The 6,226-nt window shown below is 37.2% G+C and overlaps 1 non-coding gene across 1 annotated transcript; it reads right to left on the reverse strand.

Annotated features, from left to right (window-relative positions):
• Nucleotides 1-4,749: 4,749 nt before the first annotated feature.
• Nucleotides 4,750-4,857, reverse strand: LOC112752454 (small nucleolar RNA R71). The gene has a single exon (XR_003176890.1). It is a non-coding gene; the product is annotated as a small nucleolar RNA R71 (small nucleolar RNA).
• Between the last annotated feature and the right edge of the window lie 1,369 nt (nucleotides 4,858-6,226).

Below are 6,226 nucleotides of genomic sequence, written 5' to 3' on the forward strand. Positions count from 1 at the left end.
CTGGCATTTAGTGGCGGTTTTCAACCGCCGCAAAACAGACGTCGGTTTCAACTCCTTGCCATTTAGCGGCGGTTTGTAACCGCCACAAAATCATTTTTATTTAGCGGTGGTTATTTCAGCGGTTAGCTAAAACCGCCGCTAACTGTTTACACGCGGCCTATCTTTCAGCGTTTGGTTTAACCGTTGTAACACCCTACTACATAGAGCTTTACGCTTAAGCTGTAAAACAGAGGTAGTGTGGTATTATAGACCTCTAAAATAAAATATGTACGCATGATAACGGAAAAATATAATATACTAGGAGCCTTGTAAAACGGGTAAAGCAAGATTGCAAAATAAAAAGTGCAACGCTCAGGAACGGAATTACTTGCGTGCTAAGAAACCTAAAGATCATTGATGAGCGGATAATTTATACGCTTTTTGGCATTGTTTTTAGTATGTTTTTAGTAGGATCTAGTTACTTTTAGGGATGTTTTCATTAGTTTTTATGCTAAATTCACATTTCTGGACTTTACTATGAGTTTGTGTGTTTTTCTGTGATTTCAGGTATTTTCTGGCTGAAATTGAGGGACTTGAGCAGAAATCAGATTCAGAGGTTGAAGAAGGACTACTGATGCAGTTGGATTCTGACCTCCCTGCACTCAAAGTGGATTTTCTGGAGCTACAGAACTCGAAATGGCACGCTTCCAATTGCGTTGGAAAGTAGACATCCAGGGCTTTCCAGCAATATATAATAGTCCATACTTTGGCCAAAAATAGATGACGTAAACTAGCGTTCAACACTAGCTTTCTACCCAAATCTGGCGTCCAGCGCCAGAAAAGGAGCCAAAACCAGAGTTGAACGCCCAAACTGGCACAAAAGCTGGCGTTCAACTCCAAGAAGGACCTCTACACGTGCAACACTCAGGCTCAGTCCAAACACACACCAAGTGGGCCCAGGAAGTGGATTTATGCATCAATTACTTACTCATGTAAACCCTAGTAGCTAGTTTATTATAAATAGGGCCTTTTACTAGTGTATTAGAGGTCTTTTTGACCATCTTTGGTCTCAGTTTTAATCCATTGTTCATCTTAGGAGAATATTGATCACGCTTTAGGGGGCTGGCCATCTCGGCCATGCCTGGACCTTTCACTTATGTATTTTCAACGGTAGAGTTTCTACACTCCATAGATTAAGGTGTGGAGCTCTGCTGTTCCTCAAAGATTAATGCAAAGTACTACTGTTTTCTATTCAATTCTTCTTATTTCGCTTCTAAGATATCTATTCGCACCCAAGAACGGGATGAAGGTGATGATTATGTGTGACGCTCATCATCCTTCTCTCTTATGAACGCGTGCCTGACAAACACTTCTGTTCTACATGAATTAAGCTAGAATGAGTATCTCTTAGATCTCCTAACCAGAATCTTCGTGGCGTAAGCTAGAATGATGGCGGCATTCAAGAGAATCCGGAAAGTCTAAACCTTGTCTGTGGTATTCCGAGTAGGATTCAATGATTGAATGACTGTGACGAGCTCCGAACTCGCGATTGCAGGGCGTTAGTGACAGACGCAAAAGGATAGTAAATCCTATTCCAGCATGATCGAGAACCGACAGATGAATAGCCGTGCTGTGATAGGGTGCGTGAGCATATTATTCACTGAGAGGATAAGATGAAGCCATTGGCAAGGGTGATGCCTCCAGACGATTAGCTGTGCCGTGACAGGGCATTGGATCATTTTCCCGAGAGATGACCAAAAGTAGCCATTGACAGTGGTGATGTATCACATAAAGCCAGCCATGGAAAGGAGTAAGACTGATTGGATGAAGATAGCAGGAAAGCAGAGGTTCAGAGGAACGAAAAGCATCTCCATTCACTTATCTGAAATTCCCACCAATGATTTACATAAGTATCTCTATCCCTATTTTATTATTTATTATTCGAAAACACCATTATCACTTTATATCTGCCTGACTGAGATTTACAAGGTGACCATAGCTTGCTTCATACCAACAATCTCCGTCGGATTCGACCCTTACTCACGTAAGGTATTACTTAGACGACCCAGTGCACTTGCTGGTTAGTTGTATCGAAGTTGTGACAATTATAAATTAAGATCAGAGCACCAAGCTTTGGAGCCATTACCAGGATTTGTTTGAGCCTGGAGATCACAATTTCGTGCACCAAGTTTTTGGCGCCGTTGCTGGGGATTGTTTGAGTTTTCGGCAAGCTTTTGGTCCGGTAACATCAGTGCCAAATTTTGATCCGGCAACAACACCAAGTTTTTGGCGCCGTTGCTGGGGATTGTTTGAGTTTGGACAACTGACGGTTCATCTTGTTGCTCAGATTAGGTAATTTTCTTTTTGTTTTGTTTTAAAAAATTTTTCAAAAAAAATATTTTCAAAAATCTCTCATCTGTTTTCGAAAAAAAATAAAAATGTTTTCAAAAATTTTATTCAAGATTTTTGAGAATGAATTCTAGTGTTTCATGAAGCATGTGAAGCCTGGCTGGCTGTAAAGCCATGTCTAAATTCTTTTGGACTGAGGCTTCCAAACCATCAGAGGTAAGTTACATACTTGATAAATGATGAGCAGCAATTTGTTATCAAGATCAATATACTCTGGTGTTAAATGCTGAAGCTTGGCTGGCCATTGGCCATGTCTAGTGTTTTGGACTGGAGCTTTCTTTGAAAGCTTGGCTGGCTAGTGAGCCATGTCTAATTCCTGGACTGAAGCTTTAGACTAAGAATGCAAGATTCCTGGAATTCATATTAAAAATTTTGGAATCCTTATTTTTTCTTTTTCATATAATTTTCGAAAAAAAAATCCAAAAAAAATTTAGAAAATCATAAAAATCAAAAATATTTTTCTGTTTCTTGTTTGAGTCTTGAGTCATATTATAAGTTTGGTGTCACTTGCATATGCATCTTGCATTTTTTTTCGAAAATATCATGCATTCATGGTGTTCTTCATGATCTTCAAGTTGTTCTTGGTAAGTCTTCTTGTTTGATCTTGATGATTTTTTGTTTTGTGTCTTTTCATGTTTATCATATGCATTCTTGAATTCTTAGTGTCTAAGCATTAAAGAATTCTAAGTTTGGTGTCTTGCATGTTTTCTTTGCATTAAAAATTTTTCAAAAATATGTTCTTGATGTTCATCTTGACATTCAAAGTGTTCTTGGTGTTCATCTTGACATTCATATCATTCATACATGCATTCATTGTTTTGATTCAAAAATTTCATGCATTGCATCTTTTTAGTGTTTTTCTCTTGCATCATAAAAATTCAAAAATCAAAAAAATATCTTTCCTCTTTTCTCTCATCAAATTCGAAAATTTGGATTGACTTTTTCAAAAATTTTTAAAAATCAAATTGTTTCTCATGAGTCAAATCAAATTTTCAATTTGAAAATCTTATCTTTCTCAAAATCTTTTTCAAAAAATCAAATCTTTTTCAAAATTATTAGTTATTTCCGAAAATTCCAAAAATATTTTTCAAAAATCTTTTTCTTATTTTTATATCAAATTTTTGAAAATAACATAATCAATTAATGTTTGATTAAAAAATTTGAAGTTTGTTACTTGCTTGTTAAGAAAGATTCAAACTTTAAGTTCTAGAATCATATCTTGTGATTTCTTATGAATCAAGTCATTAATTGTGATTTTAAAAATCAAATCTTTTTCAAAACTAATTTTATCATATCTTTTCAAAAATATCTTCTTATCTTATCTTTTTCAAAAATATCTTTTCAAATATCTTTTCTAACTTCCTAACTTCTTATCTTTTCAAAATTTGTTTCAACTAACTAACTAACTTTTTGTTTGTTTCTTAACTTTTTCAAAACCACCTAACTAACTCTCTCTCTCTCATTTTCGAAAATATCTTCCCTCTTTTTCAAAAATTTCTTTTTAATTAACTAATTATTTTTATTTTTTATTTTTAATTTCAAAAATTTTCGAAAAAAAAAAATACTAACAATTTTCAAAAACCATTTTCAAAAATCACTAACTCCTTTTCAAAAATTTTCGAAAATTCCCTCCTTCTCTCTCATCTTATTCTATTTATTTATTTATCTACTAACATCTCTCCCTCACATCATCACCAAATTCGAACCCCCTCTTCTATCTGTGTTCGAATTTCTTCCTCTTTTCTTCTACTCACATAAGGGAACCTCTATACTGTGGTAAAGAGAATCTCTATTATTATTATTTTTCTGTGCCCTCTTCTTTGTCATATGTGCAGGAGCAAGGATAAGAACATTCTTGTGGAAGCAGATCCAGAACCTGAAAGGACTCTGAAGAGAAAACTAAGAGAAGCTAAATTACAACAATCCAGAGAAAACCTTTCAGAAATTTTCGAACAGGAAAAGGAGATGGCAGCCGAAAATAATAATAATGTAAGGAAGATGCTTGGTGACTTTACTGCGCCTAATTCCAATTTACATGGAAGAAGCATCTCCATTCCTGCCATTGGAGCAAACAATTTTGAGCTGAAACCACAATTAGTTTCTCTGATGCAGCAGAACTGCAAGTTTCATGGACTTCCATCCGAAGATCATTTTCAGTTCTTAACTGAATTCTTGCAGATATGTGATACTGTTAAGACTAATGGACTAGATCCTGAAGTCTACAGGCTCATGCTTTTCCCTTTTGCTGTAAGAGACAGAGCTAGATTATGGTTGGATTCTCAACCCAAAGACAGCCTGAACTCTTGGGATAAGCTGGTCACGACTTTCTTAGCCAAGTACTCTCCTTCTCAAAAGCTGAGCAAGCTTAGAGCTGATGTTCAAACCTTCAGACAGAAAGAAGGTGAATCCCTCTATGAAGCTTGGGAAAGATACAAACAGTTGACCAAAAAGTGTCCTTCTGACATGCTTTTAGAATGGACCATCCTGGATATATTCTATGATGGTTTATCTGAGCTATCAAAGATGTCACTGGACACTTCTGCAGGTGGATCCATTCACCTAAAGAAAACGCCTGCAGAAGCTCAAGAACTCATTGACATGGTTGCTAATAACCAGTTCATGTACACTTCTGAAAGGAATCCTGTGAGTAATGGGACGCCTATGAAGAAGGGAGTTCTTGAGGTTGATACTCTGAATGCCATATTGGCTCAGAATAAAATATTGACTCAGCAAGTCAATATGATTTCTCAGAATCTGCATGGAATGCAAGCTGCATCCAACAGTACTCAAGAGGCTTCTTATGAAGAAGAAGCTTATGATCCTGAGAACCCTGCAATAGCAGAGGTGAATTACTTAGGTGAACCTTATGGAAACACCTATAACTCATCATGGAGAAATCATCTAAATTTCTCATGGAAGGATCAAAAGCCTCAACATGGCTTTAATAATGGTGGAAGAAACAGGTTTAACAATAATAAACCTTTTCCATCATCCACTCAGCAACAGACAGAGAACTCTGAACAAAATACTTCTAATTTAGCAAACTTAGTCTCTGATCTATCTAAAGCCACTGTAAGTTTCATGAATGAAACAAGATCTTCCATTAGAAATATGGAAGCACAAGTGGGCCAGCTGAGTAAAAGGATCACTGAAATCCCTCCTAGTACTCTCCCAAGCAATACAGAAGAGAATCCAAAAGGAGAGTGCAAGGCCATTGACATAAGCGCCATGGCCGAACCTGTGAGGAGAGGAGAGGACGTGAATCCCAAGGAGGAAGACCCCCTGGGACGTCCAGTGGTCAATAAGGAGCTTCCCTCTAAGGAACCAAAGGAATATGAGACTCATCTAGAGACCATAGAGATTCCATTGAACCTCCTTATGCCCTTAATGAGCTCTGATGAGTATTCCTCTTCTGAAGAGAATGAGGATGTTACTGAAGAGCAAACTGCCAAGTTTCTTGGTGCAATCATGAAGCTGAATGCCAAATTATTTGGCATTGATACTTGGGAAGTTGAACCTCCCTTGTTCATCAATGAATTAAGTGATCTGGATCAACTGATATTACCTCAGAAGAGACAGGATCCTGGAAAGTTCATGATACCCTGTACCATAGGCACCATGATCTTTAAGGCTCTGTGTGACCTTGGTTCAGGAATAAACCTCATGCCCCTCTCTGTAATAGAGAAACTGGAAATCTATGGGGTGCAAGCTGCTAAAATCTCACTAGAGATGGCAGACAGCTCAAGAAAACAGGCTTATGGACAAGTAGAAGATGTATTAGTAAAGGTTGAGGGCCTTTACATACCTACTGATTTCATAGTCCTGGATACTGGAAAGG

The sequence above is a fragment of the Arachis hypogaea genome, chromosome 15 (genome assembly GCF_003086295.3).
Source record: "Arachis hypogaea cultivar Tifrunner chromosome 15, arahy.Tifrunner.gnm2.J5K5, whole genome shotgun sequence".
In the NCBI taxonomy this organism is placed as follows: Eukaryota; Viridiplantae; Streptophyta; class Magnoliopsida; order Fabales; family Fabaceae; genus Arachis; species Arachis hypogaea.